This window comes from Malaclemys terrapin, chromosome 5, assembly GCF_027887155.1.
Source record: "Malaclemys terrapin pileata isolate rMalTer1 chromosome 5, rMalTer1.hap1, whole genome shotgun sequence".
NCBI lineage: Eukaryota > Metazoa > Chordata > Testudines > Emydidae > Malaclemys > Malaclemys terrapin.
Window position 1 is genome coordinate 113,371,503 of NC_071509.1, and position 22,140 is coordinate 113,393,642.

At 39.0% G+C, this 22,140-nt stretch overlaps 1 protein-coding gene across 5 annotated transcripts in view; it reads left to right on the forward strand.

Annotated features, from left to right (window-relative positions):
- The first annotated feature begins 249 nt into the window (after positions 1-249).
- Positions 250-22,140, forward strand: part of SGMS2 (sphingomyelin synthase 2) — a 53,056-nt gene continuing 31,165 nt past the window's right edge. For 2 of the 5 annotated variants that reach the window (XM_054029494.1, XM_054029499.1), the window contains exon 1: positions 250-723. The gene's annotated coding sequence lies outside the window, so the exon portion shown is untranslated. Of the gene's footprint in view, positions 903-22,140 lie in introns of all 5 variants that reach the window. The other 3 variants (XM_054029495.1, XM_054029496.1, XM_054029497.1) reach the window with 3 other exon arrangements.

Here is a 22,140-nt window from a genome sequence, read left to right on the forward strand (position 1 = left end):
CTCAAGTGCTTGTAGCAAGTAAGCGGGCAGGCACTGAGCAAACTCATTCCTTATTTCAGTGCCAAGCTCTCTCTCCACCTTTAGTATCCGGGGGGCGGAACGGGGGGGGGGGGTCTTTACCGGTGTTACCGGTTTTTCTAGCCTTGCCTTTGAATAGCAGCAGCACCGGGGTGAGTCACTGTTTGGAAATGGAGTGGGCGGGCGTGTGTGAGTGTGTAAGAGAATGAATGATGTCAGGCAAGATCCAGGCTCGGGGGGGAGCAAAGAGCATGAAACTGACTGTAAACACAGGAGCAGCACGCAGAGAAAGCTGCCTCGAGTTTTCCCCCGCCCTCCCTTCTGCCTGGAGCCGCCCTCAATCAGGAGAGCTTCTCCAGCTGTAGCATTGCTGAGGTAACAGTGCATACGGATCTGGCAATCATTTCAAGGAAACCTTACTGGAAGTATCGCCCTCCCCATTGTCCTTAAGGCCAGTCTCTGCTGCCACGAAGGAGAGGAGAGGCTGTTTGAGAAGAGAATTGCAGGGGGAAGATAAAGGTGTGGGTAAACTTTCTAGCTGCTTCTTCAGCTACCACCCCAGAAGTGGGAGTGTCTGTGTCTTTGGCCATAAAGAGCTGCAAAGCCCAAATGTCAAAGAGTCCTGAGGCTGCAAAGGAGACTTCCCTGCTGCCTTTGGAGGAGGAACTACCTTCAGCTCCAGTGCTTCCTTATACAACTAAGTGGGTACGTTGACAATGACACAAATCAATACAACTTTGTATTCTGCAGAGTAAGGATGGGCATGATGGAATGTGGCTTGTTACTGACCACGACAGCCTGAGTATTTCACATAAGATGTCCAAAACTAGACTGAACAGAGTACTTGAAAATGCAACTGTAGAGAACAATCCTGCATTGGCAAGGTAATCTAATAGGTCATTTTAATTTCTAACATGATTTATTAATTTCTTTTACAGACTGTTCACTTCCTTGCTTCTGCCAGAACATTTTTACCTTTTTTAAAAAGTGTTTCTTTAATGGGGGGGAGGGAATAATGTAAGTGTATGAGTGATACTATAGGCTGCTTTGTTTCTCTTATAAATACCTATTTAATGTGGGGAACAGATTTATGTATCTTTTAAAATGTACATTTGTTACCCAGGAGTTATAATGGGACCCTTTGGAGCCATGCTACGTGCATATTTGAGCAATGGTTTGTAAGAACTTTTAAAAGTTCTTAACTTTTTAAAATGTTTGTACATTCTAGACCACAGTGGCTTCGTAAAGTCCGCTTCTTGCTCCTATTGATGCTCATGGGACTCTTGCCAATGCCATTGGCTTCAGTGGGAGCATGTCTGGCTATAAATCTTTATGAACTTACCTTCTATATTCATTGGATGAATGCATACCTAAAATGCACTTTTTGCAGAGTAAAATAAAACTTAAAAATCCTTATGAAATGTAGTTACAGCACAGGAAAAACTGATTGAAATGTAGAATATTGGTAACTTTTGTTGTTGTTTTCTTCAAAAACCAAGTGATTAGATCGTACTATGGACTAGTTGCTTTTCAACTTCTTTTGCAAACAAAACTGTCTTTAGTGCTTTGACCTTTATAAAATCAAATAAAACAACCCAAACTTCTCAAACCAGTCAACTTTTTTTATATTTAGGATTCAAGAACCAGTGAACAGGTTTTTGGTTTTAATATTGGAAAGAAAATTCTATTCTAAAAATGTCCATCAAGTTTTGTTTGAATGAAAGCTTCCTATCAGATTATAACCCTATAAATAGATATTTATACATCTGAAATGTTAATATTGTAATGATATCTCAGTGGGACTACTACTGCTGTAAAGTTAACCAAGTGTTTAAAATGTGCAGGATTGGGGTCTACAGTAGCATTAACAGTCACCATTTAAATTAAAATATAGCCCTCATATTTGGGTTAAATTAAAGAATGATACATTGCAGTGATAGAAAGTATAATGTGTTTTCATTCTCCCTCTTTGGATCTTATATTTACAGAAGGTGGTAGTTCTGTATTGGAGTTAGGTATTGGGCATTAGAGTGTAGTTACGGTGTTCAGAGGTTCTGTTATTTGAGAGATTATTTTAATGTATTTTTGTAAGAATAAATTATATTACCTGTGTAATTTTTAATAACTTCATTTACCTTTTATAAAATTAGGATAGGGTTTAGATATGTAAGTTAAATAAAAGCTCATCTAGAGCCTGATCCATTGCCCATTAAAGTCAATGGGAGTCTTTCCTTTCCATTGGTTACAGTGGGCATGGTATAGGGTCCTTAGTGCTGTTGGGGAAGACATCTTAGTAGGGACCCTTGATACCTAAGAAATATATGGAGATGTTTCTGTGTTCTTCCCAAGGACATTAAAAAAATGTTCCATACAAAGTAGGCTTAGTAAGCGGTGGCATTTGGAACCCCCCCCTAAAATTTTAACAGAGATGGGGCTTTTCCCAACTGTATTCAGTAAGTTTTATGCTGTTGGCCCAAGAATTGCAGAATGAAGGAACAACCAAGTCTTCCAGACTTTCATGCTCTGGTGGGCATCTAGTGAGCATGATGGGTCTTTAGATAGTGATACTCTTTATGTAGTAGCCAACTAAGAAAACCAATCTTTCAAATGAGCTCACAGAGCAGAGAGGACAGTAGTTGGGGCACAAAATGAATATGAGAGGAAAAGTATGACCAGAAAACAAGAGTGTGATGCTCAGTAACATTTCAAAATATAAATGTTAGAGTTAGTCTGTATGCAACTTGAGTTTTCACAGGCTTTCTAAAGAAACTCCTATTTTTTGAGCTTTGGTTGAGGAGTTGACTGTTGCAAATGTCCCTTTCCAGGCCATAAAACCTCCTTCTGATTAACTTTTTTTTAAACCTTTTACAAACAAGCTAGGTCTCACAATTAAGGGCCAAATGCTGGTTTAGGTTGCACTGATAACAATTGTCTACAATGGAGTTATTCCTTGTTTCCACCAGCGATACTGAGAATGGAAATTCAACCAAGGTGTTTGGATTCAACAATGTAATTCTACTGTGGCCCTCATTACAAGACTTTGAAATTACAATCGGCATTGCCAGTTTGGATTTATGCACACACTGTATTCTCCATCAGCATCTCCTGTCATTTTGTTCTCCTGAAAAAGCAATAATTTATATGAAATTACTTATGCTCCATTTTAGTACTCACCCTGTAATCAATCCCCACTGACTGAAATTTTCCATTGACTTCAAGGGGAGTTCTGTGTGCAAAATTATTGCTGATTGGGCATAGTAATTACATATCAATATACTTTCACAGAAATTATTCTCTTCTGAATTTTGCCATATACCTCAGATTTTAAAAATGCCTGCATTAAGCAAAATTTAACAGTAGACAATCATCTGAACACAGTTTCCTGAAAGACACTTCTCTTATCAGTCACAGAGCAGAATATTTCTCTGGAGACCCAAATTATACATCAAGAATACTGTAATTTGTAACACTGTGTTTTTTTTTATTTTATTTTGTGTGTGTGTGTGTGTGTGTGTCTAAATACCATATTTAGAGGCAATCTGTTAAGCTACACACTTACCACCTAAGTTTGCAAATGTCATGAGTTTTTTAGGAGTTGTTTGCTTCAGCAATGTACACTGATATATCGCAGATAATATTCTACCATACCATCAGCTATTTGCCACCTCAAACTCCAAAGGTTAACAATTTAACAATACCTAAACTCTCAGCGTTGATATCTGTAAGCATAAAACCATTTCCCCTGTCACTAAAGGTCTCTTACAATAGGAAGAGATATTAATAGGCTGTGATTATTATGAGGCAATTGACACCCTAGGGCATTAAAACTATATAGTCACACCTTGTAAGGAGTCTGTCTTCTTGGCTAATATAAACTTATTACTTTGACAAAAGTCAAGTTGAGTTATCTGAGAAGGAAGTGCAGGATTGGGTCCACAAATACAAACCTAATTTTTATTCCTAGAACTTTATTCTATTTTGCCAAGTAACTTCTGTGCAAAGGAAGTGACTAGTCTGTTTTCATTATCTGTGCTGAGAAACATACAAAAAGTACAAAAACAGAAAAAAGTAGGAAACAATTATATTTTTAGATTCTTCCTATTTATTGACACAAGTCAATATCTCTTTAAAACTCCCTCTTTATATTCTTTAGCCTCTAGGAACAGTGTTCTAGAGTATTACTCTTCTAAATTTTCTTTTCTAATACAAGACTTTACTGTGAAGCTGAAATTATTAGTAACCAATACATATTTTTGTTTAATTTATACTTCTATAGGCTATCAGTTCACAAGATAGTTTCACAATATTAGTATAGAATAGACAATGCAGATGGTATGACACTTTATTTAGTATGGTTACAATACTACAGTACTAACAGATGCTGGGAAGATTAATATAACAGACACTACTGTCTTCACAGATCTGTGTCTGCTGGGAGAATTATTGTACCATGGACTCTACTGTCCCAGAAGATGCTGTGAGACTTTAGGAGCTAAAACAGGCATTGATGGGAAAGTTTATGTAACACAGAAACTACTGTCTTCTCGGCTCTGTATCTGCTGAGAGAGCTGCTTAACCATACTGGGCATTACTGTTCCAGCAGATGCTATGATATTTTAATGACAACAGGCCCCACTGTCCCAGCATATCTTTGTTTGCACGATCACTGTTACACATACTAACAATCTGTAACATTCACACTAATAGAAAATAGTGTAGCTATAACAGTGTAGCTACAATGAGGCTTAGTTCCACTGAGCTTTGTATCAGTGACCGTAAGTATTTACTAATATAGGTAGAGAGCCTCCTGGGTTTCCAATGGAGAGCAAACCAATCAAGCATTTTGCAAAATGAGCTGCTTCCTAGTAAGTGCAGGGTGGGCAGCAAAATTTGTCCACAGTGCACAGTGGTCCTAGTGCTAGAGCAGCCACGTTTCAGGGGTAGGGGATGCTATGGACTCTGGGATATGGTTACTTTGACTCAGGTTTGTGCACTGAAGAGTGGACACCAGAGTCCTAGGTTTGGCTTAGATTAGAAAAGCCTTAACATAGGGTTAAAATACAATGTAGATACTCAAGGCCCAGGATTCCTTAATAAGGGTCAGCTGACTTGAGTTCCATTAACCCTGGGCTTATATTGCAGTGTAGACATAGCCAAAGTATATTTATTCCTCAATCCATGATTTAATCTCAAATCACCCCATTTTCATTGCATCTGTGCAAAGCTGCCTGAAACAGTTCAGAATTATTTTCTGATTAACTGAATGAGTGATACACTCTGTCTAGGCAAGTTCCTTCTGATGTCTAACACTTTAGCAAGGTAGCTAACACCATAGTTAATGGGTCAGTTGTCATTACCATCAGTGTGCCAATGTATCATTGCTGAAAATGGTAAAAGGTTATTTTACAAATTCTGGTAACTTTCAAATGAGAGAACTCCTTTCACCCAGTATAGTTCAATGGTACCTTATTTCCAGGTAAGATATAACATCTTATTGCTATTGGAACACTTTACATTTGACCCCTTTGCTTTCCAAAACTGGTAATGTGTAAACATTGTGTATGTGTATAAAGAAAACACAAATAATATTTTGGGTACGCAAATTGCTTTTAGTTTTGTGGGAACACAGCTTCACACTATGGCCTAAAATGTATTCTACTTTCAGGCTTTCTATACCTAGTTACTTCAGCAATTGCAGAAAAATCAGACATCAACACCAATAATGTATACGTTATCTTGGTGTCAATGTCTGATTTTTCTGCAATTGCTGAAGTAACTAGGTATAGAAAGCCTGAAAGTAGAATACATTTTAGGCCATAGTGTGAAGCTGTGTTCCCTCAAAACTAAAAGCAATTTGCGTACCCAAAATATTATTTGTGTGTTTTCTTTATTTATATACATTTCTTTGGTATATATCACCATTGTATCTGAACACCATAAAACCACTAATTTATCCTGACAACATCAGGGAGGTATTATTAGGGATAGAGAAGTTAAGTGATTAGTCCAAGGTCAAACAGGAGATCTCTGAGAGGAGCAATAATATAGAACCCAGATTTCCTGACTCCCAGTTTAGTGACCTAAGTATAAGATCATCCTTCCTTATACTGCAATACAGGTAGAGTTATTTGCATCAAGCCAATACTTTTCTTTATTAATAGTTCACCTGCTCCTCCTGTATGTTTCCCACATGAAATGTTTATCCAGATTTTCAGGTGCTGAGTGCTTTAAGAAAGCTTAACTTATTTATTTTAAGACTCCCAGTATCTTGAACTGCCAACCAATTAATTACAATAAAGAGCAAAGAATACTGAATTGTTTCTCAGAGTTGGTTTCAGTTACATTTAATTTACATAAACCAGTGACCAATTGTTTGCTTACCCACACCTCAAGATCCTGCTTACACTGACACATTGAAGTTCAATGGTGCTGAGTAGTGGGGCAATTGTACAGACGTCCTGTATTATCTTAAGGAACACAATAGCTGTTAAAGTGGAATGACAACAGGGACAAAGGTCATGCCCCCATGGTAATTTAAAATCTTTTTTACATAGGGAGGGCACAATAAAAGTCAAACACCTGGTAGGTGGCTCTGTATATTTCCTGTCACAGCAATTCCAGCTTGCTTCTGCTGCCTTTGTCCCTCCCCCACATCAACTTCACAAATGGGGAAACAGCCCTTGCTGTTTGTAGATGCTTTATTAGGATGCCAAATGCTGCAGCCAGTGTCCGTTTGAGTCTGAACACAGGCTGTATTGAAGCAAAGTGTTCCCATCACCACAGCCTCAAAAGAACATGTTAAAATTGGAATGCCACATTCTTGCCTTGGCAGTACTAAAAAACAGGCTGAATATAATATTGTCCAATTATGTAGTTTGATCCCATCTCATTATTCCCGTTTAAATTTCTATACCATACACATTTTTAATTCTAAAGAATTAAAAATAACATTAAGATACAAGTTTTCTAGTTCTAAATTTAACATCTAGAAACATGAAGTGCTACAGTTTTAATTGGCTTAATTTATACTTATATGTTCAGATTTGCTGATAATTTGTTAGCTTTGTGGGCTCATTCTAAGGGATGTTGATTTAGATTTTACTTCTAACCAACTATTACAACTTTTAAAAGTGTGCCCATATAATTGTGTGGTGCTATGTATTAAGGACCTGATCCAATTCCCACTGGAGTCTTTCCATTGACTTCAATTAGATCAGACTCTAATAGGGTGTGTCTACACAGCAACTAGAAACCTGTGGCTGTCCCATGCCAACCAATGCTGGCTTATAGGGGTCAGGCCAGTCACAGGTGTCCTGTTGCTGTGTAGACATACCCTAAGAATGCTATGTAAATGACAGTGTATGAGTAAAGTTAAATTCCATTTTTGGAAAGCATGAGCATGGTTCCTGGTGACTTCATTAGGAGCTTGCACTCAAATCCAACCGCATAATGTGACCATGAGAACCCATTCCTGTCCTCCAGCGTACTCATGCAACTCTTGTTGACTTTAACAGGGGTTGTATATGCAGATTGAATTTGGCTCTCACAAGTTTATTAGGTAACAAGGCCAAAGAAAGATGCTGTTGCCCTGTAAAAGTTACTGAAGTGCAGATGCTGTAGGGTCTGCAGTCTGCACAGAGTGGTTTTGTTTTTGTGTGTATATATGCTTTGCCTGGAGCTTTGAGGTGTGATTTGGAAAGTAAAATCAATTACACTATTTTGCAATGTGATGCAAAATGAACAAAAGATTTCAGATGAAAAAAAACCTACATGCTTTAGAAATATAAGATGATGTAACTGGCATGTTGGTATTTTTCTTCAAAATAAGATAGAAATTAGAACACAGCGTGGAACATAATCAGTTGTTTTTTCACAGCCTGAAAAAGGCCCTAAGGCTGATGCATTGTTTTGAATCTCGTTTTTCTGTTTTTAATACAGGATTACTTGGAACAATAAATAATATATTTTTCCATGTCATTTTAGAAGGACTTTGGGCTTTCACATTAGACTGTAGTCTCAACAATAAACAAACCCCAAATAAGTCCCTTACCTTTGAAATATAATGACTTGCTTCAAAGAATTTCTTCCCCCAAGATTCTCAGACACTCTTATATATTATGTCACAAGACCATTTATTGACGAATCATTGACAAAATTTATGATGCATTTTTCAAAGATGATGCCTTTTTTTGAGATTCTGTCCTATATTTGTAGGCAGTTGTGCTCATTAATAAGTCTTTTTTTCAATTTCTGCTATTTATAAGGTGCATCTAACTAAAAACAAGTTATTCAATTTCAATTGAGGTTTCATGTCAAATATCTTTGACCTGCAAGCACACTGTTCTGAGTTACAATCATGGTTACCTTTAAAACTGGTAATTAGTTTTAATATTAAGAGAGAGAACATTAGCTTGACATCTGCTCAATTTGTTAAAATTGCTTTTTACAGTAACTTCTTCCTGCTCAATGTTTTTCCCCCCCCTCCCTTTTGTATGAAAGACCTTTCAGAACAGAGGAAATGGACTATCAGACTGACTATATCAGCAGTTCTTAAATTCATGCATGTAGGCTGCAATCAATATTACTAAAATCTAGTATCCAAATAAGAATTGGGTTTTAACTACTCTAATTAAAATTAAGATGACATACTAACAACCATTTAGTTTTTGATGTGGTACTATACATAGACTTTACCCAAAGTGCTATCACGTGTACAAACTAAATAAACAAGATTAAATAGAGAAACATTTGTTGTTTGCTTATCCCTTTCAGCTACAGTAGTAATAGTAGTTTTAAAATGATCACACTTCTATTTGAAAATTCTGTTGAAAATTTTCCTTTAACATTTAGACCCTTCCCCTTGTTGAGAAGATGTTTTGCAAGAAGTAGTCATCTGCCAGATTACAACTGGTTCATACTATTATGGTTGTAAGACTTTATAAACAAGCATAGAGCAGTCAGCATTTTTAGGAAATTACCTTGCATTGCAGCATGGATATTTTTCATAACAAGTTTCTGTAGTCTTTCAATTTGAATATATGAACATACTAAAATATCATAGTTCTCTCATGCTAAGGGGAACATTTAAGCATACAAAAATCCACCTGCCTTTCAAATGCTGTTGTTATACATGACAGTTTTTAATATATTGGTTAGTTGGAAGTTAATTTTGTACCTTACTCCTTCACCACTGAATATATTTGAATTATTGCTTCTATGCAGGGTGAAACTTGGAGTTGGGCGAGAAGTTCTTGAGGGGAAGGAGGGCCATGTGCTGCAACCCTCTGTTTACATAGCTGTGCCCGTCTGAGGTCAACAGGGTAAACAGTGTGCTTTCCCCAGGTTCATCCTAATCTTATTTCATCCTACACTCAAGTCATAAAGCTGGTCTTTTGGTATCACAAGTCTTTCCAGAACAACAGACTGTGTTATGTAGATAAACACAAGTTAGACTTCATGGTGGTATCAAGCTGAAGGAAAAGTTGGCCTACTAGCTAGGGAGCTCTTGCAATTGGTAACATAGTTGTGACACTAAGTAGAGTACAGAAGATGAGTACTTACGACATTTCTTCAGATATAGAAACTTGAGTGTGAAAGTCCTTCTTCAAGTAAAATGTCATTCCAGAAGTTTGTTCATTTGTTATTTCATCAAAAAGGCCAACATCTTGTAAATGGAAGGGGACTGTATTTGTGGTGATGCCTCTGTGTAATGATGTGGTTTAGTAAACTGAGACCCATACTTTTACTTCTAGTTGTGGACAGAAAATTTTTTACTTGTGTACACCAGTCATCTCCATTTCATGTCAGTCATGATTAATGTTTCATCAATATTACAGATATTCTTTTAATTTCTCTCGTTTTCTCCTCAACCTCCATTTGTCACAAATCAGCTAAGTCTTGAATAGAGAACTGTACTGCATCTTTTTTGTTACTACTGTTATCCACTCTGTATTGTGTGGTAAGATTAAACTTGGGAAAGGATTTTTAGAAGCACTTCTTTGTTGGTTCAATGGACCATGCTGATCATTGTGTTAATTAGCAAAAGGGTAAAGGAAAGGTCTGTCTCCAGCTCCACCTCCCTCTTATCAAGTGTCTTGTGGGGACCATCTCTGTGGACAGCATCCTCCTCAGAGCCCAAGCCTGGACAGTGCCCCCTCGCCATCCAGGCAGGAAAGATACTGGGCAGGTTTGGAGAGACCAACTGTGCTAGGGAAGATGTAGGTACTGTCTCAGCAGCCTAGTCCCAGTAGGATCACCTTGCTTGCTGTCTTCAAACTCCCTTCTATCCTAGGCAGCAAACAAGGCAAGCAGGCAGGAGTGGAAAAGCTGGCTGCAGAGACAAGTGGCTCCCCATCTCCATGAAGGGGGCAACTCCAGAAGGGCAGCATGCCAGGTAGAAGGTTGCATCTAAGTCTCTAGAACCCATAGCAGCAGCCATGCTCCTGATTACAGAGCTCAGCCACCTCGCCTAGTCAGGGCACAGTTGAACACAGCAAGGGTCATCAAGCCCTACCACTTTTCTGCTGATGTTCCAGGCTAAGGCTTTCAGGGGAAATGCAGATTCATCAATCTTGTGGAGAGTCCATTCTTGAATCACATCCCACTCTTTGAGAGACCCAGAATGATCCCCTGGGAGACAGGGGAGATAAGTCCACCTTATTCAAGGGCAGGAACAGTCCTGATAAACTGAAACTTTTCTGTTGTACTCCCTGAACCCAGTTTCTTTATCACACTCTGAAGCAGCATCGGAGGGCCAACATTCAAGGGGGAAAGAAATAAAATATTAACCCCCCCCCCCCCCCCCCAAAAAAAAACATCACCTTCATGGAATGCAGCAAGATGGACAAGTTTGGTGGGGTGTGGGGGATAAGCCATGGGCCTATACTTATTTCTCTGTACAGAAAATGCAAAAAGTACCTCTAGAGAGGAGGGCCAGTTGTTTAAATCAGAGTCAGGATATCAAAATAATATAATTTTTATAATAAGGTATAAGTTGTCTTTTATAGGAGAATTTTCATTTAAAAGAACAACCCCAAAAGCACAGACAAATGCCTTAATTAATATGCTATCCTATAGTGAGTGTGTGTGGGGGGGGGGGAGTGGGGGCCTGTTTGCTTGATTTACAAAACTGTGGAGAATTTAAGAGTGTAACTGAATCATATTTTCTTCCTTTTTACAGACCTGTCAGGGAATAATCTTCAACCGTATGTCACTTCAGAAAGAGACAGGCAATTCAACATGGCTCTTTTTCCATGTCTATAAATGCAAGTTTGAAGTTTTAAACTTTCTGTTGTAACTTTGCAATATAAAGGAACAGGGAGAAGCCCCCATAGCTCTCTCATGTTTGCCGTGAAGTCTAATGCAAAAAATTAGGATTTACTACTTTTTTCATTGTGGTTTTCTTCGATTAAAAAGTTGCTTGTTTTGTAAAATACATGACTGTCTTGCTGTTGAATTACCAAAGGATCAACTCAGTAAGTCTGCTGTAAGTGATAATGTTTCTGTTAAAAAACCTGTATCTTGAAGGGATTTTAAAAATTCAACACTTACTTGTACGTGGCAGAAATTTTGTGTGAGAACTGTCATCCCAGATGTATCCCCTTTGATAGATAACAGGATTTTAAAAGCACTTTGAATACTAAAATTTATTCCCTAGTGGACTCTGTTACACCCATTATAATGTCCACAGGTTGGACAAGTTGTAGACTTAAAACTGTATTATGGTAGTTGGTGATAATACTAAGTGGAGCCAAAATATTGTACAGTAACTCCAACATTTAAGTACCCCAATAGCTCTGGTTCTTCAGATACCATACTTACAGTAGGGTATCTGAGCTTTTGAGATCCATATTGGAAGGGTGGTTTAATAGTACAGTGGCTTGGTGTACAAGGACTCTTAGGGTACATCTACACTACAGCGGGGAGTCGATTTAAGATACGCAAATTCAGCTATGTGAATAGCGTAGCTGAATTCGACGTATTGCAGCCGACTTACCCCGTTGTGAAGACGGCGGCAAAATCGACTTCTGCCGCTTTTTGTCGGCGGCGCTTACTACTACCTCTGCTGGTGGAGTTAGAGCGCCGATTCGGGGATCGATTGTCGCGTCCCAACGGGACGCGATAAATCGATCCCCGAGAGGTCGATTTCTACCCGCCGATTCAGGCGGGTAGTATAGACCAGACCTTAGACACCTAATTGCCTTTGAGGATCTGGCCCCAACTCCCATTGATTCAATGGGAGTTAAGTGCCTAAATATCTTTGAGGATCTGGGCCTTGTTGTAAAAGAGGTTGGGAATTTTAAGAGTGTTTTGTGTTACTTTAACTTTGAATTTTTAGACTCCTATTTATAACCAACATGTTTTGTTGTTGTAAATCTTCTTTAGAATGTTAAAGAAATTTTATAAAAACAATGAGAAAATATTGTAGAAGCTTGCAAAGGTGTATGCATATCAAATCATTAAAATTATGGTTAATGCACTAGCAAAATCTGTAACTCTCTAAACTAATGCTTTTAGAATTTACAAATTCATCTGGATGTAACCAACTTGAAGCAGGGAATTTCAGCTGAAGGGACTGCTTGGGGCTTCTAAGTTCCCCCAGATTGTTGGGAAGTCTGTGAGGAACTGATGGAGTGTTTTAAGGTTCAGATATTTTTAGGAAAGAATGATTAATGTGTACACCCTACCTTTTGAAAATATTCCTGTGCACTTGATCTTAGACATCTTGGACTCAATAATAAAATAAATGTCAAGTTCCTAGACACAGACATTTTGAAGGGAAAACAAAACCAGATATTTTTCCAGAACAAACTTTCCTGAAAATCTCATTTCTGAAACAGCTTAGTTGATCAAACTTTCCCAAAAACACCCCATCTAAAACCTGGGGGTTTTCCACAGGAAGTAAGGTGCAGATGAAAATTGGGCTTAAAATGGAAAGCAAATTATAATTTAACTATGGAATCAATACCTTCACTTTGCAAAAGAAAAAGTGATTGAAAGTGATATTAGTATCATAGATTAAACTTTTCATCAAAGAAATTGAAAATACAGAAAAAAGTATTCAGCTGGAGTACACTCTAAAATGGCTATAGTTGCTATGCTATGTTAACTAGCATTTTGATTCGTTAAGAGGGTTTGAAGTGTCTTATACTTCAAACAGATTCCATAAAGGAGGGGATTGGCACAGAGGAAGAAACACCGTGTATTGTCGGAACAGAAATGACAAGGGGATATCCGATAGGAGTATCTGATCTATACTAGTGCCAAAGTCTGTCTTGAGATTAAAGAAAATAAGGATGTAGAATGGGGCTTTATCAACACAGAGAATGGCTAGCTGAAGATGGAGCTGAATGACTTTTATGCTATGGCCAGCACAAAATCAATGGAAAATGGTGAAGAATGTTTTGTCAGTGGTGACGGAAGAGTGAGACATAGTAACTTTCTCAAGCACTTTGCTGACACTGATAATTTTGAAAATAAGTCAGTAATTAATATCAGGATTTAAAACAAACTTGAAAGTGGCAGACTTTAGAGGACTGTGGAATGTACCTGAGGCAAACTAATTGTTTTAAGGGAACTACACCTCTACCCCGATATAATGCTGTCCTCTGAAGCCAAAAAATCTTACCGCGTTATAGGTGAAACCGCCTTATATGGAACTTGCTTTGATCCGCTGGAGCCAGGGCCAGCTCCAGGCACCAGCTTAACAAGCAGGTGCTTGGGGCGGCCAAGGGAGAGGGGCGGCATCTGCGGCAATTCAGGGCGGCAGGTCCCTCACTCCCAGTAGGAGCGAAGGACCTGCCTCTGAACTGCCGCCGCCGATAGTGGCTTTTTTTTTTTTTCCCAATTGCCATTGCCAATCGCGGCTTTTTGTTTTGTTTGTTTGTTTGTTTGTTTTTTTTTTGTTTTGTTTTTTTTTTGCTTCGGGCGGCAGAAATGCTGGAGCCGGCCCTGGCCGGAGCACGCAGCCCAGCCCTCCCCCCCAGAGCGCTGCTTTACCACGTTATATCTGAATTTGTGTTATATCAGGGTAGAGGTGTATTGTGTCTCAAAGAACTGTAGGGGAAAAGGTATCAGTAGAGAGGAGGACATACAGTTACAGGTTTGAATGAAAAGAGGAAATGAATTCCTCACATCTAGTTGAGAGAGAGGAGAAGACTGTTCTATTAATAGCAAAACTTGAACTTGCAGTCTTACCAAAAGCAAACAGGTAGGAAGTCACAGGGCTATTTGACTATGATAATTAAAAAAAAATGTGTTTTTCATGTAAAATACCACCCACCAAATCTATGAAACACAACAAAAGAATTCTGAATAAGTGTTTTCATACAAGTTTTGGTGATGTCACAAACCCCTCCAGCTTTGCTCTCATGGTTACCAGGATCTTATTGGAATCCTTTGATATTGCCTTTGAGTTCATTCCTTGTATGTAAGTTTTTACTTCCCACTTGGGCATGTATATAGGAAGAACATGGATTAGATGCTAGTTCAAATTGCTAATAAGTCTGTCACTTCTGCTTCAGAAAGCTCTGGCATCACTTTCAAAAAGATGTGGAGTGAAGGAACAGGCATTGCTAGCAGGTCAGACATAGTGGGGAGTGGGAGTAGTAAATATGGGGTGGCTTTTGGGAGGAGGGAAACTTAGTTTCCTGTGTCAGTGCCATTTGAAAGTGGCATTCTCAAGTATCCAGCCCTTCGTTCTCTTGATTGAGATCAGCAATGATGCCATCAAATCATACTAACTAAGGTACATGGTGATCACTCAGTACTTGGATGAAAGACCTCCAAAGACGTCCTAAGAATGTACAAATTGTCTCTCTCCTTGTGGGTTTCAGGAAAAGCTGGTCCAAAAAGCAGTCATTTAGGGAGTCTACAAATTTTATCTCTGCATCCCTTCCTGAGGTGACACATACCTACTCAATATGAGGATAGTATAAATCCCCATTATTATTGCATTTTCTGCCTTTGTAGCCTCTCCAATCTCTCTGAGCATTTCACAATCACCACCACCATCCTAGTCATGTAGTCGGTAGTATGGACTTAATTGTAGTATGGAATTAATGATTTGGGGCAGGTGTACACTACAGCCTAAGTTGATATAATTTGTCTCTCTCAGGGGTGTGAAAAAGCCCTCCCTCCCCCAAGCAACACAAATTTCACACTGTACACACCATTGCTACGTTGGTGGGAGATGCTCTCCCGCCAACATAGATTCTGTTTCTCGACGAGGTGGTGTAATTATGCCAATGGGGGAGTGCTCTGCCATCAGCATAGCACATCTTCACCAGTTGCACTACAGTGGCACTGTTACATCAGTGCAGCTGTAGTGTAGACTTGCCCTTCGTAAATGAAACTCTTCCAAGTAAATAATGAACAGGAATCTTTAGGGCTTGTCTCTATAGGTAATGCTCAGGAAGAATATGCCAAATCAACTAAAGGCGTGAATTTAGAGTGTGTTAATGAAAGCACATTTAAATCCCTGTGTGGATTCTATTCATTCAGAAGTGAAATGGCCTGAGTTTGGTTTAATTTTATCCAATGAATTCAGTTCTATATCTGTTAATTCACTGAATAAGCTACAACAAACTAAGCTATTTTACTTCTGAAAGAGAAGGTTCACACGGGGTTTAATGTGCTGTAACTGATTCACTTTAAATTTGCACCTTTTGTTAATTCAATTTAGTTTCCCTGAGAGCTCCTGTGTAGACAAACCCTTAGAATAGTGCTAAGAGGTGCTGTTGGAGCTTCTGATTTGCAGGTAAAATATAAAATTAAAGTCCTGATTATTTGGGGCTTTGACTATTAAAGACACTTTTTGCAAGAGTATGGATGTTGTTACTGATCAGATTCCATTCTGAATTATTTCATTTGCCCTACCTTGTTTGTTGCTGGGAACTGTTGGAGCTGCCACATTCAACCTCAGAGGTGAAGTGTGCGTAAGTGGTAGGCAAAGTGATTGCAGTGATGGAAAAGATGGTCCCTGCTGTTGAAGCACTTTGGACTCTTTTGGGATCAAAAAGGCTACATATTTATTCTGAAGTTTTAGGTCGGTAGTTTTTATTGTACTACTGTACAATGATCTTAGTGCATGGGTGAATATATTATGAATATTACTATTCTATAAATATGAACTGCTTATTTTGCAGTTGGCACTGCATTCCTTTCAGGAAAGGTGTTGTGAATAACTTGCTCGACTGCTAACTCCATTGCCATTGTGTCCCATGGCACTAGTGGTCATTCTGAAATATTTCCAGGATGAGACACGGTGGGTGAGGTGGACCAATTTCTGTTGGTGAGAGAGATCAGCTTTTGAGCCACACAGAGCTCTTCTTCAGGTCTGGGAAAGGTACTCGGAGCATACAGCTAAATACAGGGTACCTCGCCCACCTTATCTCTCTTATATCCTGGGACCAACACAGCTACAACTACACTGCATATTTTCAGGATGTCTCATGCACAGAGTGAACTGTTAATAAAACACCCTATAGCAGAGGCACTTTGAATCACAGATTACTCAATGCAGTCTTCACCCTTTAGACATTATGATTAAACTCTTACTCTCTATGAGACTCTCTGTTTCAACCTTTACCCTTCTGCAACTAAGGGAAAGATTTTGAATTGGAAAGAAGAGAGCAAGTGTTGTATGTGACAGCTTTAAGGTGGAATGTTCAATCCCTTTTACATGGAATTTCTTGTCCCCTTGATCACTGTTTTTCTTCAAGCTTTATTTGGTGAGGGAGAGAGTGGGCATTTGGGCAAGCATTTGTGGTGCTTGGGTTGCCAACAAACCTTGACAACTATTCTGTTTTTTACAGGATAATCTTTTGTTGTATAGTACTGCAGTGATGCTGGCCGGTACAGCAGCAGTAGAAAATCCGAGTCAGAGAACATGATTATGTAGATGAAACAGCAGACCTCCATAAAAAGTGGGACCCATAGGACTGGTCAGAGAGACAGGTTTTTTTGTATTTTTTGTTGTTTTTTTTTTCTTCCTTTTATTTAAAAAAAATAGTGATTTTGCTCTTCTCATTATGCTCATTTCTCCTCAACAGTTCATACCAGGCAGGCTTGCCAGCTAGCTAGTTGGATCCCCCTAGGGATAAACCTTGCTCATGTGCAAACTTCAGCCTCCTCACTTTTTTTTTTTTTTTTTTTTTTTTTTGGAGGGAAAAAAAAGCCCCTATAAAGCCATTTTCAGTACCATCCATGGAAGAAGTTTAGTCAAAATACATATATTATGTACAAACATTCTACAGTACCTCAGTACAAAAGCCAGTAATCTTGATTTGAAGTGGACTTTCTTGTGGCTGTAATTCTTTGTTTTGTTTGACTTTTTAAAATCTTTTTCGGGCAGAGAAAAACTACCTCACCACCATAGATAGGTCTGTAAGGCTTGTGGAATATTAGTTGTGAATAAGATCTACCCTTCAATGAGTGGCAAGATAACTGTAATAATTCTCTGTAGTGTTGCTGAATATATAGCCATAGAATCCTTATCTATTTTTGCGTTGATTGAAAGTTGTCTGAATTAAGAGGTTAATTCAAAGTTTGAGTCATAACTTTGCCTCTGCAGTTTTAAAGTTAGATCTAACCATATTGAAATTCCTTTGACCCCAGTAAAGGATAGATTCTTTAGGATGTGGGATTAAATGCTTTTAGCAGCTTTTATATGACCGAGGGAATTTGTGGCTAGATTGCAAAAGTTTTGTTACTAGCAGTTTTGAGGGCATGATTATTATCCTTAAAGTCCCTGTTACAAATTTACCTATATCTAGCAAGCTCTTAGACAGCGCTCTGTATGCTAAAAGATATTCTAAATTAGGGGTAGGCAACCTATGGCTTGCGTGCCACCTTTGGCACGCGTGCCATAGATTTTTTTTTTTTCCCCTAGTGGCACTCCCACTGCCTGGGTCCTGGCCACCGGTCCCAGGGGTGCCACTGCTGGCCTGGGGTACCAGCCGCCGGACCCCTGCCAGCTGGGGTTCTGTCTGACAGCCCCGCTCAGCCCGCTGCCGGACCCGGGTCCCGGCCACCGACCTGGATCCCGGCCACCAGTTCAAGGGACTCTGCTGCCAGCCTGGGGGACCGGGGCTCTACAGCTGCCCCCAGCTGTGGCCCACTGGCCCCAGCCTGGGGCAGTGAGGGGTGCAGACAGGGGCAAGAGGGGGCGCAGCTCGGCACTCCCACCTTAAAAATTGTTCCAGCGCCACTGTGCTGGGATATTTTTAAGTCCTGATTTGCTGCTTACATCACTATCATGCCACGTGGAACAGCGCACTGCGTTTGACATTGAGATTAGAATGTACGTGCAAGAACAGGAATCAGAATTTTCTGACAGATTTCAAGCTATTTGGCCCGATTCTTTCTTTTCTAATTAAACCTGAAAAGTTCAACAAAAGCAACTTGGATTTGTCTGTATTTCAGTGTATGGGTGTTGAAGGTTTCGAAATGCAGCTCATTCAATTTAAAAACCTCAGAATTGTGGGCATCAAAGTTTGGAGATCTGCGGAGTGCACTTGAAGCTACCGAGAGAGATCCTGGGGTCTCTATTCTGACCTGCTGGACATCCTGCCAGTGAAATTTAACTGTTTTGAAGAAAATTGCGTTTGCAATGCTTTCAGCATTTGGATCCACATACCTGTGTGAACAAGTATTTTCACACGTGAAATCTGTCCTCTGTTCCTCTTGGAGCCGGTTAACAACTGATCACTCAGAAGCCTGTGTGCAGCTTAAAGTATCCAAATGCGTGCCAGACATTGGAAAACTCAGCAAGGAAAAGCACAGATCACACTAAACTGATAAGATCTGCATTTTAATTTAATTTTAAATGACGCTTCTTAAACATTTTAAAAATCTTATTTACTTTACATACAACAATAGTTTAGCTATATATTATAGACTTATAAAAAGAGACCTTCTAAAATCATTAAAATGTATTACTGGCCCGCAAAACCTTAAATTAGAGTGAATAAATGAAGACTTGGCACACCACTTCTGAAAGGCTGCCAACCCCTGTCTAAATAAACCTATGATTTTGGCCAAAGAAGGCTGAAGCTAACCTTTCCTTTCATTGTCTGAATGGATGAGGAGAGGTAACACTTATCATTGATAGTGCTGCTCACCTTCAGAGAGCTGTAGAAGCATTAGCAGGGAGGTAGAGATCTGTCCCCATTTTCTAGACAAGGAAACTAGGCAGAGACCAAACAGTTATTCTCTTTGCAACTATCAGTGCTCATGCAAGAATGCAGGTAATCGTTACTCCTGGCCCTGTTGCCTCTTCCTCAGTGTGGTCTACAGAAATGCAAACCCCACTGCCAACGACATGAGTCTTTTGATATTTGGTGGGTTTTTTGTTTTTTGTTTTTTTGTTTTTTCCTGTCCCCTGGAGCTCCCTTTCTCTCAGGTGGCTCCACAATGAAGAGGCAGAAAGGCCTCCTGGCTGTTTGAAGACGGGCCTCGGAGACCCATGGTAGGCAGGAGGAACAGCTGCAGCATCTACCCACAACCAATATAAGAAGGAAGATCACAGCATGATGTAGCTGCCAAATAAGACGGTCACCCCAGTTGCATGACACTTCCCAGTGCTGCAGAGCTGCTACTAGTGATGATGCATAAGAAGGAAAGAACCCAGCTAGACTGAATCCCAGATTGAGGTTATAAGGCTAGATGGGAGCTGGGGCGAGGGGGCAGGGAAAGAAATTATCCAACTTCTATAAACTGACATTTTGTCCTGGGAATCATTAAGGGAAAAATGTAGAATTCCAACTGCCTCTTTTGCAGTCATATTTCACAGTGAAATAACTCTTGAAGAATGTACCCATGATAACGACGTTCTGCATCTGTGTGCATGTCAGAACTTCTCATTATTATTCTGAAATGCACAATAAATCCAGGGTCAAGTTCAAAGACTGTATATCCATTTATGGATAGTGCTGTTCTGGCCTCAGAAGAGCCCACTCCCACTAAAATCAACAGGAATCTTTCCATTGACTTCAGTAGCTGCTGGACTGGGCCTTCATTAAGGAACGGAACACTGAAAAACAATCCTCTGTTCTGAGGAAAACCATTATTTCATTCCACGGAAACTGTACCGTTGCAATCCAATCTTAAGTCTCCTTTTGAGCTTTAGTTTGGATTGGGTGCAACATCTGAACAGGCAGGGTATCGAGGAATTTCTGTTAACAGGCATCCGTTTATTCTCATAGACATATATTTATACAGGTGTGGGCACAAGTATCAGTACTGTAGTTCTGAAATTTTTCAAGTGCAGTACTGATGAACATATTCACTGTAGGAAAATATTTTATGTAATAAGTAAACCTATGAAAATATTTGAGAATCTTGCAAACAAATTTGCTCACACTTAATATTTTGTTATGATCTTGGCTCAAGTCAAGTCTGACAGTTTTATTTTCACAGACATGAGTTCTAGACTAGACATAAATGGCAGCACTGCAGATCTGAAAGCTTTCAAAGGCCCTGTCCAGCAATGTGGTGAGCACCGTTCACTTCCATTACTTTCAGTGGGAATGAGGGGAACACAGTACCTCTTGTGATCTGATTCCAGCTGCATCCTAGAAGATCATATTCATTGTAGGAAAGTATGATTTATAATGTATGTGATAAGTAAACCTTTTAAAATATTTGAGAAACTAGCAAACAGTTTATTGACATGTTTTGTATGATCTAAGATCAGGTATAGCACTAATAACTATCTTTTACATAATTTTTCCTGATCTCTCAGAGTAAGTGGCTTAGCTATTTCTGAATTGTCTCCAAACAGTACATATACTGATCTATCTCTGGCATTCTTTTCAACACACCCCAACCACAAATATAAAACACACACAAATATTATTTAGAGTTGTTTTCGTAAGTATGCACATGCCCTAATAAAGCTATTTTGCTTTGAAAATAAAATTATTGAGAAACTGATTTACATTTAAAATCTAAATTTATAGAACAGCACATATTTAACATGGAACCTAATGAAAAGATGCCCTTAATAGTAATATTGGTTTAAAATCCTCTGCAAGGGCATTTTTATCATTGTAACAGGAATACCTAATTATCCTCACTTGCGGTAGTATAATTAAAAATTGAAAAGAAATTTGTAAATTCAGAAATTCTGTGCAGGTGTTCCAAGCTTCTGCAGTAAAGAATCTGATACACAAATTTTAGGATTATTGCATGTATTTTAAGAAATGCATGTTGGTTAACTATTTAAAAATCAGTGTAAATGTTTCAAATCTTGAAAATAACTAGCACAAAGAATGAACCTTGCATGAAAATCCTGAGATTGACAAAGAAGTTGAGTAAATTGTATATGTTCTTATGCACTTACCTCTTCGCACCAAAGCTTTCTTAAAATAACAGCGTTGCTGAAAATAAAATAATTGATTGGTTATACAGCCCAGAGAAGATTTCTTGCCTGTAACAGTCAAGAGAGGACTGCTTGCCAAGAATGGTAAGAACATTCTGCTACCACGCATTTAGAAACTGCTTGTAGTTTATTACAGCCATTTACCTTTTTGTTTTATATACTCTGCTCACTTGCTTTTTTCTCTCCAAATTTGTCATCTTTGAAACATGTTAATTACATTAGTAATTCTTATTCTTATGATAACATTACTGGCTAAGCAACTCTGCTTCTTGAAAAGGATGGTTGTTTTTTTTAATTTTTTAACAGGAATGTCTTTCTGTTTACCTCAGTCTTTGCAGCTCAATCCTAAGTGGCTGATTTAGGGAAACTAAAATCTCATCAGCCATATTGTAGAAGGCAACATACCACAGTGATATGTTCTTATAGCTATGAAGCATAAGTCTTGAGGACTGGATCCCAAAATGATGCAAAGATGATGTAGTTCTGCTTTTTCTTGGGCTTCTTCCAATGTTGCTATAGCTACAATGGAACCTTTCCATTTCAATCTTCCTGCAGTGCAGTCTATTAATAAAACAAAACGAAAGTTTGGCCAGCTAGATAATTTTAGTGGGTAGTTGTCACAGGCTGACTGGTTCCTTTAAGAGGGAGCAGTTGGGCTAGTGCCCGTGTAAGTCAATTGGGCTTAAAAAAGGACATCTGAGCCCTAGAGGGGAAAAGATTTGGTAAGTTGGAGCCTGAGG